The sequence below is a fragment of the Magnolia sinica genome, chromosome 2 (assembly GCF_029962835.1).
Source record: "Magnolia sinica isolate HGM2019 chromosome 2, MsV1, whole genome shotgun sequence".
Taxonomy (NCBI): domain Eukaryota; kingdom Viridiplantae; phylum Streptophyta; class Magnoliopsida; order Magnoliales; family Magnoliaceae; genus Magnolia; species Magnolia sinica.
The window spans coordinates 8,130,688-8,151,628 of NC_080574.1; the positions used below are offsets into that span (position 1 = coordinate 8,130,688).

The following is a 20,941-nucleotide window of genomic DNA, read 5'->3' on the forward strand; positions in this document are numbered from 1 at the left end:
GATGACAGATGATGAATGGTTTTTATTGGATCGGAAGGCTTTAGGAACGATCCAACTCTCTTTATCTAAGAGCGTTGCCTTCAATACATCAAAGATGAAAACTACAAAAGAATTAATGGAAGCCCTATCTACCATGTATGAAAAACCCTCAGTATCCAAAAAGTTTCATTTTATGAAACAACTATTCAACATGAATATGTCAGATGGTGGGAGCGTGGTTGAACATCTAAACGAGTTCAATACAGTCACGAGCCAGTTGGAATCCGTTGGCATTGTTTTTGAGGATGAGGTCAGGGCGTTATTGATCTTATCCAGTCTGCCAGACAGTTGGGATGGTTTGCTGATTGCTGTGAACAATTCTTCAGGGTCGACAAAGCTGAAATTTGATGATATGGCCGTTCTAATTCTCAGTGAAAAATTCAGAAGAAGGGCATTAGGAGTTTCGAGGGATTCAGGGAATACTCTAAACGTTTAAGGAAGAGGAAGATCGCTAAACAAAGGAGGTAATAAACACGAACGTTTTAAGTCGAGGAAGAAGTCCAATGGATCGAAAGACAAAGATGGGTGTTGGCATTACGGCAAGAAGGGGCACATGAAATGTGATTGCAGGGCGCTTAAGAAACAAGAAGGAAGCTCTCAAGGCGGGAAGGATTCAGTGAATCTATATGAGGAGAGTGACAGAGAGGCGTTGATATTGTCTTTTGATGCGAGGAATGAGTCTTGGGTCATAGACTCGGGTGCTTCGTTTCATACCACTTCATGTAACCTGGGTGATGATGAGCTGTACAATATCATTGGAAATGGAGACGTTCATATAAATCAGAAAGACAGAACAACTTTAAAATTGAAGGATGTCAGTCATGTACCGAGTTTGAAATAGAACTTGATCTCAATGGGGCAGTTGGCCGATACCGGTTATGTGACGATATTCACCAGTGATTTCTAAAAGATCACAAAAGGTGCCTTGGTGATATCTCGAGGCAAGAAGAAAAATACTTTTTACGTGACTTCAGGATCGTATAGTTCACTCGCAGTCGCATCAACTAAAGTGAATGAGCAGTTATAGCATCAGAGGTTGGGACATATGAGTGAGAAATGGATAAAAGTGCTATTGTCAAAAGGGAAGCTACCAGGGTTGAAGTCTATTGACTTGAAATTTTGCGAGGACTGCGTGTATAACAAGAAGAAGAGGGTAAGTTTCAAGAAGACAGGACGCGCTCCAAAGATGATGCTAATAGAAAACTGTAGAAAACTGTGGAGGCTGAAGTCTGTTGGAGCTTGTACACACTGATGTGTGGGGACTGACACAGGTATCATCTCTTAGTGGTTCACGTTACTTTGTTTCCTTTATTGATGATGCTAGTAGAAAACTGTGGATTTATTTTTTAAAGCACAAATCTGATGTGTTTGATGTATTTAAGAAGTGAAAAATGATAGTAGAAAACAAGACAGGTAAAACAGTAAAATATCTCAGATCTGATAATGGGGAAGAATATTGTGATAAGAGATTTGAGGAGTATTGTGCAGCAAATGGAATCAAACATCAAAAAATGATTCCACGGACACCGCAACAGAATGGTGTGGCTGAGTGCATTAATAGGACCAGCCTTGAGCGCGCCAGGAGCATGAGGTTACATGTAGGGTTGCCCAAGACCTTTTGGGCAGATGCTGTGAATACTGTCGGATATCTCATCAATAGAAGTCCCTCAACACCATTAGATGGTGGGCTACCAGAAGAAACGTGGACTGGGAAAGAAGTGAACCTTACACATCTTACAGTGTTCGGTTGTACTTCATATGTTCACATTGATGCAGAGCACAAAAACAAGCTAGATGCATGCGAAGTCCAGGAGGTGCACGTTTATAGGCTACGGGCAACATGATTTTGGCTACAGGGGATGCAGAAAATAAGAAAATTATCAAAAATAAGGACATAGTCTTCAATGAAAAAGTGATGTATAAGAACGGTGTACAAGAAAATAAGGCCAAAGAGAAAGAATTCATAAAGTTGGAAGAGTTACCGGACATGGGTGTTACAACACCACAGAATGATCATGCACAGGAGTGTTATAAGGCAGAGTTGCATACACCGATTGTGAGGAGGTCTACTTGGGAGAGGAGACTCACGATCTGATACTCACCCTCCTTACATTATCTACTGTTGACAGATAATGGTGAACCAGAGTGTTTTGAAGAGGCATTACAGTCGGATACACGGGTTAAGTGGGATCAGGCCATGGATGATGAGATGGACTCTCTTGAGTCTAATTGTACATAAGAGATAGTCACTTTACCCAAGGGTAAGAAAGCTCTTCATAACAAGTGAGTTTACAGACTGAAGGAGGAGCACAATGATTCGAAACAGTACAAGGCCAGACTGGTTGTGAAAGGGTTTCAACAAAAGGCATGTATCGATTTTACTGAAATATTTTCACCGGTAGTGAAAATGTTTATGATTCGCATGGTCTTGAATATAGTGCCTACAAAAGACTTATATCTAGATCAGCTAGATGTTAAGACAGTCTTTCTTTATAGGGACCTTGAAGAAGAAATATATATATATATATATATGTATATATATATCAGCCGATAGGATACATGGCACCAGGAAAGGAGAACAATGTGTGTAGACTGAAGAAGAGTTTATATGGCTTGAAGCAGGCCCCGAGGTAGTGGTACAAGAAGTTCGATAGTTTCATATCGGGAACAGTTTTAGGAGATGTTATGCGGACCACTGTTGCTATTTGAAGAAGTTTGATACGTTATACACCATTATTCTTCTGTACGTTGATAATATGCTTGTGTATGGTTCAAGCATGAAGGATATCTCAGATCTTAAAAGACAACTGTCTAGAGAATTTGCCATGAAGGATTTAAGAGCTGCAAAACAAATCCTAGGCATAAGGATAAAGCATGACAGGGAAAACAATAAACTAGTTTTGTCACAGACAGAGTACATAGTCAAGGTACTTGATTGATTCAATATGAGAGGTGCTAAGCCGGTTAGCACTCCATTAGCCAACCACTTCAAGCTATTTAAGGAGCAAGTGGCAAAGACGTAGGAGGAACGAGACTACATGGCTAAAGTCCTATACGCGTCAGTTATTAGGAGTCTCATGTATGTTATGGTGAGCACGAGGCAGACATTGCTCAAGTAATGAGAGTTATTAGTAGGTTCATGAACAACCCCAGGAAGAAACATTGGGAAGCTGTGAAGTGGATCCTTAGATACCTGATAGGTACTAAGGATGTAGGGCTGTGTTATGGAGGATCGAAAATCAAGCTACAAGGTTACGTGAATTCAGATTTGGCAGGAGATATCGACAGCAAAAGAAGCACTACATGTTATGTTTTTTCTCTGGGTAGTGCTGCAGTCAGTTGGGCCTCTCAGTTATAGAAGATAATATTTATCAGTACGACAGAAGCAGAATATGTTGCGGCTACAGAAGCGTGTAAGGAGATGGTATGGATGTAAGGTTTCATGGAAGAATTAGGTAAGAAGCAAGCAGATTGCAAGTTGTACAGTGACAGTCAGAGTGCAATATATATACTTGACTAAGAATTCAACCTTTCATTCAAGGACCAAGCATATTGCCATCAGATATCACTTAATACGTTTGTCACGGGAAGATGGATCGATTGATCTGGAGAAGATTCGTACAAGTGAGAATCCTGCAGATATGCTGATCAAGGCGGTCACACGGGAGAAGCTGAAGCTCTGTTCAGCTTTGATTGGTCTTCGGGCTTGAAGATGGCGAGGTGGTGCACTCCAAATGTAAAAGACGAAGGTTTATGACGATGTGTCTCCAAGTAAGATATTGTTGAGATGTGGAGCCACATCTAGGGACCTCTCGACTAATCGAGTGCCCTACTCGATCGGTCGAGTACCCACTCGACCAGTCGAGGACTGACTAGACTCAAAGTCCAGTGAGTATTAGGTTTTGGGTTCTAAGGTGCTCGACCGGTCGTGGCCCATGCTTGACCTGTCGAGGGTTCGCTCGACCAGTCGAGGTTACGCAGATTCGTTTCCGGATTTGATGCGGACTGCGGATTTTTGAGTCAGTTTTCGCAGAGGTGCGAAAGGGGAGTTGCATAAACTATAAATAGGGGTCCCTATGGATTTTCTAGATTTGATAGGAAATAATTTTAAGGTGTGGGCAAAGGGTTTTCTCTGTACTTCCAAGGGAGAGGTTAGTATATTGCCTTGTAATCTTCGTTTTTCTTCATAGTGGAAGTTTGCATCCGTGGTTTTTTACCCTTGTTGAGGTTTTTTCCATGTATATCTTATCTTGTGGTTTGTTTGGAATGCTTTGATTCTTTTTCTAGTTTATATTTCTTTCTGTCTATCATTTGTGGGTGAGGCCGGAGATTGGATCTCGGTTCACTACGTTGTTGGCGTGCTGCGTAACAAGGCCCATGATAAGGAAAGTCATGAGCCACATGCTTTTGTAGGTGTCTACTAAATTTCAGTTGGAATATATATGGCTAGATATTGTTCATCCACATTGTCACAAATTATTAGGAAAGCCATCAAAACGGGTTGTATGTGATTTGGATGGATTTGCAAGGTACATTGGAAGATATTTGGAGATATACGAAGGGGATTCTATGATAATACAATTGAAGTGCATCGAGCGACGTCATGTCATCCACGAAGCGGTCAAGTGAAGAGTGATTGTTCTAAAACAGTTATAGATAACAGGTTCAGAAGCAAAGAGGATTAAGACGTGTTAAATGGTTATAACAACCATCAAAATGTGAGAAGCATCTAGATGGCTAGATTGGGGGTATAAATGGTGAAAGATTTCAATGAAACAATTTGTCTCATGCTAACCCAATCAAATCAAATCTATCTTTCAATTATCATTTTAATTATCTGTCGTTTACATTCCTTAGTGTAATCCATTTACTTTTCCACTAGTCAATTACATTTCATAGTGTGCCCCTTTACTTTTGCATGTTGTTTACATTCTTTATTGTAATCCATAGCGTTAATCAAACAGCTGATAATTTTAGTTGTAATTTAGATCTACACTCATACGTAAGATTCAGTTCGAGCATCCATTATAATCCTCTATACAGGAAGGAGTTTTACAACTATTCTCCATAATTGATTATAAGAATTCATTTCATGTTCTTTTATTTGTATTGAAAAGTCCTTTAGTTTCGAAGGCAAATGTTTAACCCATTATCAGTGGACAAACCCTACATTCTAAATATTGCTTAATCCTTTTAACATACTGTGCGAGTAGTTGAATAGACGACCAATCTTATTTGATCCCAGTCATATACTTTGTATTTGCCTATCTTGGCACTTGGGGTGTAACATCCCAAATTTTCACGACCAGAGTATGTACTCGTGCCCGAGGAAACCAGGTGTTAATATTGTAAAGTGAGAAGGTCCCAAGGACTTGTCCTGAGATTTTGTCCTATCGACATCACATTCAAATACACTTTAGATGGAAACCAGCCATAAGAATGATATTAACTGTCTCTTTATCCCAAAAGAAAATAATCAAATTGTTCAAGGCTCTCATAACAGGAGCACAACATAAATTCCACAAATGGCAGAAACTCAAGTAAAACTAAATTCCTATCCTCTACTTTATTCGTCATGTTCTTCCTCAAGTTGGTGATCCTTAGGTTCTTCCATCTGTTCGTCACCTGCATCATCTATACAGTTGAGAGAGGGTTAATGCCCTACTCATAGTGATGATCATCCTTCAAGATTAACAATAATTCAAGAGATTCATAAAAATAAAGTAATGATTCTGATACTCCACTAATACATGAGGTATTAGCATGCGCAACCTGCCTACAAGAGGTGCAATGTGTGCGGCTCATCATACATAGTGATCATCACGATGTGAAGTATAATTCATAGGACACCCGGTTCGACCCGCATCCCATAACTACGGATATTTGCCGGCATGGCCAACACTAACGTGAATTTATGCGAACATCTCAAGACAACACAACACGCGGTTGGGGGATTTACGTAACACGATATGTTCATGGAGCGACTATTTGCGACATCCAATCCCAAAAGTTGATGTAACACATATACCGATTTACATACATCGATTTGTGCACCACGCCAGCCAACCCACGGAATTGCGTGCCGACCAAGAGGGCCGCTACCCGTAATGCATTACGTCCATGATAAGATAGCCGAATCACTAGTCATGATACTTTACATCACTTGAACTTATAAAAATAGATCATAAAGAATATAAACTGAATCATGGAGGTTCTGGAATGACAAGACATATGCCCATGCCATTAATAATGGACGGCACGAGGCCAAATATAAGAAGAGAAGAGTGACAACGGTCAACTCAAATAAAAAGATGAGTGGCAGAGCCAACTCAAATATAAAGACGAGTGGCAGGGCCAACTCAATAATGGATGAGGCAGGGGCAAGGCTTGTACCCATGGCCTCACATAGATTCAAATAACTTCTCTTATATTTGACATCATGTCATAATCCCAAAAGGGCCAATGAATCAATTCATAGGAAAATTCCCAGAGGACATGTAAACATGAAATACATGATAATTCATATCATAGGAGGCACGAAAGAGCCCCATAATTGATGTGAAACATATAATGATGAAATAATTGATAATTCATATCATAGGAGGTACGAAAGAGCCCCATATTTGGTATGTAATGTCCAAATAAGATACATGTACAGACAAATTCAAATTCATGAAGGCAGGAAAAGGAAGAATTCAATTATCAACTTAAATTAGAGTAAGCCTGAAGGATGAAACCCTCACCTTTGAGGTTTGTTTCTTCTTTGAGTGTGGATTGGTGTTGCAGGTTGAAGTTTTAACTGAGGTGATTGTATGACTATGATTTCAAGGAATTTAACCTTATCTCGACTCGAGTCTACACTCAAATCTTCAAGTCAAATCGGCTCGTTTCAACTCGATCCTGGTCATCTTGAATCCACCAGCTGGTCAAGAAGGAAAGGGAAGAATTTAGAGGGAAGAAAGAACCGAGTATGAACTCACCTCTGTCTGGGCTGACTCGACACTCAGTGAGTTGCTGCCATCCTTTCCTCTTTCTTCCTCCTCTCGTTTTCCTCTTTCTTTCCTTTTTCTTTTCTTTCTTTCCCTCTTTTCTCTCTCTTTTCTTTTCTTTCTTTTCTTTCCTTCTCTTTTCTTTCTTTCTTTCTTACTTCCTCTCTTTTCCTTCTTTTCTTCTTCCCCTGTTGCACAGCAGCAGGCCTGGCTGACCGAAACCGTTGCTCGGTTGCACGTCCTCTCTCTCTCTCTCTCTCTCTCTCTCTCTCTCTCTCTCTCTTTCTCACGTTTTCTCCTTTCTTTCTCCTCTGGAGAGCACGCCCCCTCTTATAGGTTGAGTGCTCAAACTCTAGCAGAGTCTCGTTCGGAGACAGCTTCCGCTCCTGCGCAGCGGAAGGCTCGGACGCACGTTCTTGTGCGTAAGGGAGACTGCGGTGGGGTCTGTGGGGCCCGCACTCCCTGGTGTTTACGAAATCCATGCCTTCCACCAGCTGGGCGATGGGATTCCGGTCTGGGATAGGCCACTTTGACTTGCATTTGGCGCGGCCTCACAGGATTACACATGCTGCGGTAGATTGAACGCAGCAGAACGGGCTGCTGATGCAGGCACGTGTGCGAACATAGGCACACTTGGTCAGCATGATTCTGACGGTTCCGAGCTCATCTACAAGATGGACGGTCTGGATTTACCAAGTGGCCCATGATGGTGGCCCACAGCACCTCCCAAAACGGACAAGGCTCGTCCGTTGCGTGCGGCGACGAAAAACAGAGTATCCGGTTTTGAGCCGGAGTCGGGTCAGCGTACGCTGACCGACCTCTCTGATTCGATGCACGGTGATAGCACCGCTGTGGTGCACACGCATAAGCTCTGCGGCCCACTGTGCTGCTCGAGTGATCAATCTACACCGTCCATTCGTTAACCTATCGAATTTCAGGAGCTGAGTCCGAATTTGAGGCATATCAAAGATCAGGGCCCTAGATTTTATTGTTAAAGTTTGACCTGTCTATTGAGTCAGCTTTACGATGAATCAAGGGTTGTAATTTTCTTTTCTTTTTTTTCTTTTATGTGTACGGTTACATTATGGTATAAAGGCACGGTATAACATTTTCATATCCAACTAGTTGTGGGAACCATGTGATCATGGGTCTATATCAACAGTGTTATTGTACTTATTGCTAGTTTAAGGGTCTTATGAATGGGCGTCACTTCAGATGGTTAGATTCATGTCCCGGTGTAGGTGTAAGGTAAAAATGGTGAGATTTGTATTGTACACATGCATAGATCATGCTACTCTTCTTGGTAACGCTCGAGGACTTTTCGACGCTCGAGCATCGAAAAGTTTGGGGCGTTACATGGGGTCATAACTGTTTGGTTTGAATTGAGCCACAAATTCAATTATGGCACATTCGTACTTGTTACGTGACAAAAATTACAAATGGAATGCCAACACTTCCAATTAACCATCATTTATATAGCATAATTAGGGGTGTACATTGAGTTGAACTGAGTTGAGCTGGCCTTAGCTCGACTCGGCTCGGCCACTCGCTAACCTCATCTCGAACTCCGCTTGGCTTGGTCCTCGAGCCTGACTGGCCAGCTCAGCTCGGTTCGGTAAGCAACTCGGGCCAGTTCAAGCTGAGTTCGAACCAAAATCGAGCTAAGTTCGTCTGTGCAGCATTTTCACAAACACCTGGACTGCACGTTCAAAATCCCACTATTTTAGTAAAATAACATAAATGGTTTTACAAGTATTTTATCAAACACCTTGTAAGCAACATAAAATCAAGAAAAGAAGGGTATTTATTTCATTGATGTGCTAGAATGGCAAGGTACATATCCTACCTTTCTTTTACATATCTTGCCTTCCCTGCCATCGTCCAGGCACTGCATGCTAGTCAGGGTACATATCCTGCCTTCCTTGCCATCGTCCAGGCACCGCATGCTAGTTAGGGTACATATCCTGTCTTCCCTGCCATCGTCCATATCCTACATTTCTTCTACAAGCATATCTTTCCAGCCATCGTCCATATCCTGCACATCATAACACAAACATCTCTTCCCTGACATTGTCCATATCCTGCACATTATAACATAAGCATCTCTTCCCTGCCACACTCGTTAAGTCATTTCATCAAACACTTGGTGAGCAACATCAATATCAAAGTAATCGAGTAACCGAACTAGTTCAATCCGAGTTCGATTCGAGCTGGGTCCGATCCGAGTCGAGTCAAGCTGGGGCTGACTCGAACTCGGCTCGAACTCATTTTCGAGCTCAAAAAATCAGCTCGACTCAACTCGAACTTAGCTTCGAACCGAGTTGAATCGAGCTTTTTCGAGTCAAGTTGAGCGAGCTAACCGAGCTAGCTTAATTTGTGTACACCCCTAAGTGTAATCCCTTTACTTTTCTGCCAGTTAATTACATTTCATACCGTAACCCTTTACTTTTACGTGTTGTTTACATTCCTTAATGTAATCCATGATGTTAATCAAGTAGCTGATAATTTTAACTGTGATTTGGATCTACACTCATAAGTTGGATTCAATTCGAGCACCCATCGGAATTCCCCACCTGGAAAGGATTTTTGCAACTGCTCTCCACGATCAATAGTAAGAATTTCCTTCTTATTCTTTTATCTATATTGAAAAATACTTTCGTACAAAAAGCAAATTTATAATCCATTATAAGAGGACGAACCACACCCTCTAAATATTGCCTTATCCTTTTAACACAATGTGCAAGTGACTGAATTTGTGACCGATTTTATTCAATCTTAATTCCATACTGCGTGCCCATTTATCTTGCCACTTGCAATTATAATTGTTTGGTTTGAATTAAGTCATAATTCAACTCTGACATGCCCACACTTGTCAATCGAGCACCAAGGGCCCGTTTGGCCGGTCGGATTGGAAGGGCTTGGATGGTATTGGAAGGGATTGAAAGTCAAATCCCGGGATTGGCCTGGCGTGCCAAACAGAGTCGGTGATCTGATCCCAATCCCATGGATCTTAAGACAATCCACTGACAACACCATCATTACCTTTAAATCCCATCCAATCCAACCTAATCCTTTCAAATTTACCTGGGACGTGTTTGGTTTGAGGGATTGGAAGGGATGAGAAGGTTTAATCCCAGGATTGGCCGGGCGCGCCAAACAGGTTGGATATAGCAATCCACGGATATAGCAATCCCATGGATCTCCAGACAATCCACTGACAACACCATCATTACCTAGAAAGCTATGCCGTCCACCCTAATAACATTCAATCCCTCCCAATCCACCCGGCCAAACGGGCCCTTAAAGCCATGACCTTAGCATTGGAATCCATTCTATCTGCAACGATTCCACAAGCAAAACACCAACTTGGCTCACACGACTCCACCGCATCATTTCCCACAGATGACTCATCCTCACCAACGTCGTATCCTTATCTATTTAAGAGTACATCAGGTGGGGCCCACCATGGGGACTTTGTGGATGGCTGCCTCGTGACCACATGGCACTGCCTCGTGACCACATTGCCATGTGGAACACATCGTTGTGTACTTTTTCTTTACAAAATCACTGACTGCCGAGTCACGTTTTGCTCGGCAGAATTATCAACCAACATTTAAGTATGAGGGAGCCATATGATACTCTGGCAGCGTATGTTGCTTGATACTCAGCCACTTATAAATTGCAGACTAGTCATTCGACTGGATTGCGGACCCACTGTAGATGAGTCCAAGTCCCAAAATCAGATTGGATGAACAATACTAACGTTTGATTCATGGACAGCTGTTTGTTGAAATAGAACCATCGGATATTTTTCATTAATGGCCGTCGAATAAATGTCCACCAATCCAATAATCATAAAATTGATTTAGCTCAAATTTTAATTAATTATACAGATAAATTTAGCATTACAATTTGGACAGTTTAATTTGACTTAATTTATACCACGTGTGCAATTTTAAGTAACTTTTAAGTGCATGCGTATCATCCATCACAGTCCATCAGAGTATAAAAATTTACACTCTTTAAATGTAGACTCACGGAGATATCATACACTGACCGGAGCTGGCACCTACGAGGTTTCTTTAGCAAACCCATAGCCACGTGGGTACAACTTTAATGAGATCCACCCCGTCCATGAATTAAGCTGACTCATTTTAGCCGTTGAACGTAAAAATCATTAAAACAAAACTCAGGTATGCAATAACTTAATAAATAGTTGGGATGGAACGTGCACCATTAGTTCTTCGTAAAGGCCCACCGTAGTGTTTATATGCCATCCAATCCATTCATCTGATGTTCCTTATCAGGATGAACGGATTAAACAAAAATCATAGAATTCGAAAACTTAGGTGGGCCATACCATGTGAATTCTGGTGTAACGTTGTTGGGGTGGATCAGCATGATTTTTAGGAGGAGGCCGAACAAAGGGTGATGCACCTGATGTGATGGACGAGGTGGATTGTGGATTTTATTCATAGTTAGTCGTTTCCCTGCGTTAGTGAAAGGAACCCACAGGCACCTAGTGACAGGTGTGGCCCAATATACGAATGGTCAGGATTAAGACATTGTATCCTTTGAGATGCAGGATTCTGTAATGTGAGGACTCCTATTTGGTGATCCAGACCAATGATCTGATAGGCCCACCATGGATGTGGGGTTCCCGAAATTCTCCCATGTTGAAAGATGCGAGCCCAAGAATGTTAATGTGTAAGACGCAGTGCACCGATGCCTGCCAATATCTTTGTTTCCTATTCTTCATTGCCACTCCACCATACACGTGGCTACGTTGTTGGTGGATAGATGTGAGCTATTCCACGTTAAGGAAAAAAAAGGGGGCAGATGCTGGTTTAGCACCATTCAAAACACGGGACGCGGCTTCGTTGGATCACTGACTGTGGGGGCACACTTGGGGTTTGTGTCTTATATCTACGCTGTCCATCCATTTCGCCAGTTCATTTTAGGGCATGAGTCCAAAAAATAAAATAAAATAAAATCCAAATATTAGGTGGACAACACCTAAAATCCAAATTTTAGGGCCTGGCCTATTGGGCCATTTATGGGCTAGAATAATAGGCCCAATGGCCCAATTCCAGGCCTAAAATTTGATCGAGTTTAAGAACGGACAGGTTTAAGTTCATTTAAGAGCCTGTCAGCCCAGCCCACTTGGAATTTGAACGGAATTTTCTCATATATCATGCATGATTGATCACCATTAGCCAACAGCCCAGATGTTGCATAAAAGTGGGTGGTCGAGCTTGGTCTCTGAGCCATGCATAATCATCATGGGCTAGGGTATATGCTATCCAACCTATTCATAAGGTATACAACAATCCATCGGACTACCGAGCATCAATCGCTTTCTCAAGATTGTGGATGGGCGTCCAACTGGGCCGGAGTCAGTGCAGCATGGTTGCGGCCCACTTTTGATCTGATTCGGGACATTTTCAGAGCCATGGGCTTTAAGCCTATTCCTGATGAATTGTTGAGCTACACCTGGATTTTTAATCTGCCTTAAGGCCAGACAAATGGCCCATGCCGAGATTAGCATTGTTGGGTCGTCTATTTGCTAGTGGGCCCACTCCCTGCTGATGCCAATTTCTGGTCTCACGGGCCAGTCTGAGCCTGCCAGACAAGAAAGGCCCAGCTTTGTCCATCTGCATATGCTTGCGACCAAGATCACCACTAGCTGTGATTAATGGCTCACATTGCTGCACGGTAGGATGATCTGAACCATACATCTTTTTATTTATTTATTTTTATTTTTACTGTAAGAAAACCTTCTAATCTCTATTAAATAAATCTGAACCATACATCTTGTGGTCCCCATGTTGGTGTCAAATAAAATAATGGAGATTTCACCTCTTAGTCCATGAAAACTTTCGTATGAATGTGGACCGTTGTAGTTTTCTTAACTTCATCCAGGATAAACCCCTCTGATGGATAATGCTGATCACCCATATAGTGGGCCCTTAAATGGATGGTGCAAGCACTGTTGATCCCAAAACGTGCGGTTTGATCTACCCTCCAGACAATGCAAAACAAGTAAAAATTTTCATGCAGCCCAAGCCCAAACTGCAACCCATTACCCTATGGCCAAACCCAATCCACTCTCAAGTTAGAGAACTGGCCCATCTAATTGTAATCAGGTCGGGCTTGACACACCTAGCTGAACCACACTCGAGTTCAAGAAAGAAATATGGGCCTAAAGGTGTGCCCAAGCTTGCCCACTGTAGTAGATACATACAACCATGTATATAGCATGCGTATGTATTAAGCTGTTTTGGGTTTTGGGCCGATTGGGTTTGGTGGTCTGTCTCATGTTGAAACTATAAAATTGTGGAATTGAATGATCGCGCTGCCCATCGAGTGTGGAGATTGAATTGAAAGGATCGCGTTGTCCATTGTTTAAAGAGTTGAAGAGTTTAAAACCCATTGAAACTCCTCTCCCTTAGGCCTCACATGAATTTGTGAATCCTAGTGTCACTGTTGTAGCGCATTGGCCCTTACACAATTTTAAATGAATTATGAATCACAACTTGGGGTCGATTAGTATGCCTAATCACATTATCCAACCCTTAGACTATATAGGCAACTCAGGTTAGGCTTCAACTCGAGCCTGACCACATTAGCAAACCCAAGCCTGACCTACCACCCATTTAGCTTGGTCCGAACTTGCCAATAAAGCCGTTTGGGCTACTTGGCCCGTGGGCCCTGTGAAATATAAAAAAAAAAAAAAAACAAAGAAAGAAAGAAAAAAAGAAGAAGAAGAAGAAGAAGAGAATGTTCCATGAGACAGCCATAAAAATCAATATCATTTATTTCAGCTACAAAGTAATTGCCACAGCTTTAGCCCAAGCTAACAACAACTCTTTCATTCGTCTTTCCTCTGACAATTCAACTATACAAATGCTTCTATCCTTTCTCTTCTTATTCTTCTTAAATCCATCTTCTTTGGCCAGCAGATAGAGCGGTGTCAGCCGTCGATCAGTCTCTTTATTATCCAACGCTCTGAAATCAAGACCGCATTTGGTGTAATCAACACCAGCCATTGCTAAAGCTTCTATAGACATGGTCGTGTTACAACTGAGTTGTGGGAGAATGATATGGTACGAAATATTCAAATGTTCTAAGCTTGGATGGATTTTTATAGGTTTCTCTTCTTCCTTCTTCTGAGTCAAATGGCTCACGGGTTTTTCACTACTCTTTGACGAGAAACAAACCCATCGTTGTATCCGTGGTTCCAACTTCTTAGGCCCGGATAAAATAAGGCAGATGGAACACTAAAGTGGACCACACAATAGGGATTGAACACCCACCATTAAAAACTTCTCGAGAGCAATAGAAGTTTTGAATCAAGCTAGCTGAAGTTTGTGTTTTCCCCTCATCCAGATCCATGTGACTTCATGAAAAGATTGGAATGCAAATAAACATCAGGTTGGGCTTAGGAAGGTTTCAACGGTGGGTGTCATTATCACGGTTGTTTCCTGTTGTGTGGTCCACCCAGTGTTTCAAATATCGATACTATCGGCCAATATTATTGGTATCGCACCACTGCGAGACGATATACTCGCAATAACCTCTGGAAGATATCAAAAAATCCCAAATTCAAATATCGGCCGATATTATCGGCGATATCACACGATATATCGACGATAGCACGCCATTTCCTCTCCATTATTGTCGGACATCAATGCATGGACAGTCACGGGTGGATTGCAGGGGACTCACGAGTCCCACTGTAGCTAACCACCCACACACCATAAAAATCGGATCCGAGCAATGGAGAATCAAAAAAAAAAATGAATTAGAAAAAAAAGAGAAAGAAATCGAAGGGTACCTGCTGTAGCGGTGATCGGAGGTGAGCCATTCGACAGGTAAGTGCCATTTTCTTCCCATTTTCTTCATCTTCCCTCTTTCTCGGAGATTCCGAAGAGGAATCAGGCCGGATTGACTCACCGTTCCTTCCGGGCTGAGATTTGAGGGGACGAACTGGATCGGACTACGTGGATGGAGCCATGGAGGTGAAAATGAAGAGGGAAGATGAAAAGAGGGGTGGATGGGGAAATCAGGTTGCGTACTGAGTTACGTACGCTCTTATCGTACTGAGTAAACTCTGTAGGGCCCGTTGTTTAGAATCTAGTTCATCCACGCCGTCCATCTATTTTTCCAGATCATTTTATGGGTGGAGCCCAAAAATAAAGTATATCAAAATCTCAAGTAGACCATACCAAAGGAAATAGTGGAAGTATTGATTTCCACCATTGAAATATTTATAAGGCCCCCAATGATGTTTATTTGTCATCCAAACTGTTCATAATATCACAAAGACATGGATGAATGGAAAAAAACAAATATCATCTTGATCTAAAACTTTTGTGGGCCCCCAAGAACTTTTCAACGGTAGACTTCAATTCAAACTGTTTCAGGTGGTGTAGTCCACTTGAGCTTTGGATATGATTAATTTTTCTTTCAAAAGCTATGAAATTATATGATAAAATGGATGGATGGATTTGATAAAATGCACGAATGACAGTGGGCCCCACAGAGTTTACTTCGTACACAGTGCGCAATCCGCTTCGGCGGATGGAAATAGGATTGCGTACTAGTTACTCAGTACGCTTTTATCATACTGAGTAAACTCAGTTGTGGTCCACCTTGAATGTGTGCGGTTTATCCAATCCGTCCATACATTTTTTCACATAATTTTATACGTTGAGCCTAAAATTGAAGCATATACAAAGCCCAAGTGAACCATACCACTGGAAACAGTGGGAATAGTGATTTCGACCGTTGAAATCTTTCTAGTGCCCAAAGTGATATTTATTTCTCATCCACCATGTTCATAAGATAAAAAAGACTTGGATGAAGTGAAATAAAAAATATCAACTTGATCCAAAACTTCGGTGGCCCCTAGAAATTTTCAATGGTAGACACTCATTTCACACTATTTCCTGTGGTGTGGTCTACTTGATATTTAGATATAATTTTTTTTTTTTGGTATATGAACTGAAATTAACTTTTAAAATGGATGAACAGTGTGGATCAAATAGATAAATCACAGTGGATCCCACAGAGTTTACTCAGTACGCAATCCGCTTCCCCGCCGATGGGGTAAATGCTTTCCACCGTTGAAACATTTCTCCACTGATTTCTATGGTGGGGTCCACTCGAGCTCTGGATCTGAGCCATTTTTTAGCTCATGCTATAAAATGATCTCTTCAAATGTATAGACGGTGTAGGTATAAAAAATACATCATGGTGGGACCCATGTAACTTGGTGATGTATCGTGCCCCCGTCACTGACGGGTCTTCACGCTGGATTGCGTACTCAGTACGCTCTTATCTGACTGAGTAAACTCTGTTGGGCCCACCGTGATTGCACATGGTTTATCCATGCCGTCCATCCGTTTTTACTGATCATTTTAGGCGTTGAGCCCTAAATTAAACCATATCCACAACTCAAGTGGACCACATTACAGGAAATAATGTTGAATGAACGTTGACCATTAAAAACGTTGTGGGAGCCATAAAAGCTTTGGAACAACCTGATATTTATTTTTTCCCTTCATCTGGGTCTTTAGGACCTAATCAACAGATTGGATGTCAAATAAACAGTACAGTGGGCCTTAGGAGGATTTTAAAGGTGGATATCCAATCATTATTGTTTTCCTTTTGTGTGGTCCACCTTCGATTTACATCCCTATAATTTATTGTATCAATCCCTAAAATGATCCGTAGAAATGGATGAATGGAATGGATGAAACAAATACATTATGGTGGGGCCCACAAAGCACCGACCACCAGCCATGAGGCCGGTGTCAGGGGGAGTAGCCAATCCGTCTCCCCGCGCACTGACGGGTTGCGTAGCTAGACTACTGAAGTGACGCACCAAGTTCTGTGGGGCCCACCAAGATGTATGTGTTGTATCTACACCGTCCATACATTTATATATATATATATATATATATATATATATATATATATATATATATATCATTTTAAGGCATGAGACAAAGAATGAGTCAGATCCACTGTTTTCTGGGCCTTAGAAGATTTTAATGGTGGGCGTCACTCTCTCCACTGTGTTCTATGGTGGGGTCCATTTGAGCCTTGGATTTGACTCAATCTTTGGCTCCTGCCCTAAATTGATATCTTCAAATGAATGAACGGTGCGGATACAACAAATATATCATGGCAGGTCCCACAGAACTTGGTCACGTCACTTTTGCAGGGGCAGGGAGTAGCTACTTGGTCACGTCACTTTTGCAGGGGTAGGGAGTAGCTACGTCTCAACCTGTCAGTAGCTAATCTGCCTCCCACACGCAACCTGTGATATGCTGATGTACATACGTGTCGTGCAAGGACGAGCAGCATACGTGCCTCGAGCTCTGAGCTCTGAGTTGTACGAACGGTTCAGATGAGATCATACCTTTACCCCAAAATGTCCCTGATTTTGTTCATCCATGATGTTGAATGTTTGGTACATGGTATCAATACCATTCAAAATGTGATCCATGTGCAGGCAGATGCATGCTCCATATTGTATGTAAAGATGTACAGACGGTCCTGATCTGATGGGCACCACATGTAGAGTCTAGATGGTGCATTTGGCCATATGAACGGTCCACACGTAATGGGTAATGTAAAAAAGTACAATCCAGATTGCTTGTGCAGCTATATGGATAGTTCACATCTGATGGGCAACACATAGGCATGATCCAGATGGTGTATAAAGCCACACAATGGATGGTCTAGATCTAACAGGCAGCGTACACTCAATCTAGATGGCATGTACAGCCATACGGATGGCCCAGATCTAATGGGCAGCACAAAAGCAGTCTAGATACTTTTTAGTCGAGGGGATCTATGCCCTTAGTTCAAGAGCTATGGACCGTTACAGTTATCAATCAAGAGTCCTCATGCCCATCTGGTGTTTAGTTTAGGAATCCTTATCAGGAGTACAACGTGCATGATCAAAGAACAATGTGCAAATGGTCATAATCTACTCATTGTTATGATCCATGCCATCCACCCGTTAACTGTTCAAATGATGACCACTAATTAGTGTTCAAATGATGACCACTAGTTGGATAGCCCCTAATTATTAACTTATTGTTGACATCAAATCTCATTATTCTATGCGGTGTGGCCCATTTGAGTGGTGGATCTATCTGATTTTGACTCTATCCAATCTCAATGGATAGATAAAATATTATTTTACAGGTAAAATATGTCGGGAGGAAGAGGAGGGAGACAACCTGATATAGGGTGGACGTACGGTCAGCCCATTCCCGATAATCGATTCGGGAGTATTTGTGATTTATGTGGCCATGTATCGAGGAGTTGTGGGGTAACCCGCCTAAAGGAGCATTTAGTAGGAGGGTATTGCAATGTTGTGAATTGCCCTAAGTGCCCAAAGGATGTGCGAGAACAGATGAAAACCATATTGGAAAAAAATGTAAAGTCAAAAGATGAACGACATGCGCAGGAGAGGGAGATTAGGGAGGAACTGGGGCCACCACTATATGCAGGTGAGGATGATGTAGTGGATCTCGATAAGGATGATGATTCCGAATACAGACGTGCAATTTAAGAGTCCATACGGGATCAGTGGGAGAGGGATCAGAATAGGAGGTGGGACACAAGTAGGCCTAGATTTGAGGGGTCTATCCATGAGCGTGGTGGGGGGAGTGGAGCAGGGGAGAGTGTTAGGGGTGGATCAGGGGAGGGTAGTAGGCGGGGAGGAATATGGGGCATGGGCAGGAGTAGTAGCATGCGGGTGCCGGATTTACCTTCAGATCCGAAGATGTATAAAGAGGCAGGAGGGACACAAAAGAAAATAAAGGAGATGCTTAGTGGAGGGGATATGAGGGAAAAAGTTGAAAAATTTATAGCAAATTTTTTTATATACGATCAAATCCCCGCAAATGCCGCAGTAAGCCCGCACTTCAAAAATATAATAAGTGAAGTGCAGCGTGGGGGTGAGGGTGTGCAGCCGCCCACACCCGCATAGATCATGAGAAAATACTTGGATGATGAACATGCAGAAATGAAGACATACGTTGATTCGTATTAGCAGTCATGGGAGATGTACGGCTGTACCGTCATGTGTGACGGTTGGACCGGACCGACGAAGATGTCGATTATAAATTTTATGGTCTATTTCAAGGGACGGGCGGTGTTCCTAAAGAGTATAGATGCGAGTAGTAAGATCAAGGATTCTAACTACATTTACAAACTAATGCACAACGTTATGCAAGATGTTGGAAGGAGAAATATTATGCAGTTTGTTACGGATAATGGGAGTGCATTTGTTAAGGCGGGGAAGGATATTCAGAGCAAGTATCATATGTATTGGACCCCTGCGCAGCCCATTGCATCGATCTCATGTTAGAGGGGATCGGGGATAGGCCGTCGGTGAAGACTGTAATTACTGATGCACGACTCATCACAAACTTTATATACAACCGCAGCTGGTTATTAGCCGCAATGCGCATGAGCCTTCTCCGGAGTGACGCGATTCGTCACAAATTATATCGCCTTAAGTAGCCTTCTCAAACACAAACAGGGGTTACGAGAGCTTTTCGCCTCTCATGATTACGTAGAATGGAAAAAGTGGTTGACGAAAGTAACCTATAGAATTGAGGAGCTGGTGCTGAAAAATTCATTTTGGGATAAAGTGCGTGGTGTTGTGGGTATTATAGAGCCTATTTATGTGGTGTTGAGGATGGTGGACAATGAGACAAATTCGTCGATGGGGTTGTTTTATCCATCTATACAGCTGATGAAAGAGGTCATCATGGTTAAAGCTCCCAATGCATATAAGTGGGTGCATGCAATAATAGACGATCGTTGGGAAATGACACTTTCTCACCCACTACATTAGGCTGGTAAGTACCTATATGGATTTTTTCCCATATACAATAATAAATGAGGGTTGTACTAATGTGTATGTGTTGGTTTTCAGCGTATTTCTTAAATCCCAAATACCACTACAGCCGAAACCTCTTCGAAGATAATTCATTAAAGAGGGCTGTGCATGAGGTGTACGATCACTTATTCCCCGACTGTCCTGGGAAAGGCACCTTTGGTAGTAAGGTAAATATGTTCCACACTTATATTTTCCTTATCTTCATCTCAATCATTATTTATTCTAGTTTCTATACGCCATCAACAGATTGTTAAATTCTGCGACGCAGTTGGGATGTTTGGGTGTCACCCTGCAGTAAAGTCAAGGAACGCCATGATGCCATGTGAGTCACTGTAGTAAACTTAAATTTTATATTATTTTGAAAAATCTAAGATAATGAAAGAATCTTATGATATGCAGGTGAATGGTGGTCCATGTATGAGACTGACTGTGAGATTTTACAACGACTAGCCATCCTTGTGCTTGCACGGACGGTGTCCTCGTCACCCTGTGAAAGGAATTGGAGTACATTCTCCCTCATATATACAAATAAACGTAATAGAATAGGGTATGAGAGGCTTTAGAAGCTAGTGTATTGTCATTACAATATGAAGTTACGAGAGAGGTTGCTCCGCTCGGAAGGAAGAAGAAAAGCACAAGAAGACCCACTGGACCTGATGACGGTCAGACAGCATGCATATGCTGAGGATGAGGAGGATGACTTAGTTTACCAGTGGGTTAAGTCGGATGACTTAGATACATCGGATGGGCGACCAGAGCTACATATTGCGGCAAAAGCAGAGACACAAGAGATTAATGTTGACAAATACGTGGAGTAGCAGAGGTCTCCTGATGAGGCATTGGACCCATTAACGAAGAGTCCGGAGGGCAGCCCGCAGTAGTTATTATCACGCGAGACACGTGGCGGGTAAATATTGTTTGACACCAAGACTGAGTCAGAGAATGATGCGGGAAATGAGTCCAGTGATGATGATGGCAGCGA

The 20,941-nt window shown here is 42.1% G+C and overlaps 1 long non-coding RNA gene across 1 annotated transcript; it reads left to right on the forward strand.

Moving 5' to 3' along the window:
* Positions 1 to 19,994: 19,994 nt before the first annotated feature.
* LOC131226129 (uncharacterized) lies at positions 19,995 to 20,640 on the forward strand. The gene is made up of 3 exons (XR_009161650.1): positions 19,995 to 20,126; positions 20,206 to 20,281; positions 20,359 to 20,640. It is a non-coding gene; the product is annotated as an uncharacterized LOC131226129 (long non-coding RNA).
* The last annotated feature ends 301 nt before the right edge of the window (positions 20,641 to 20,941 follow it).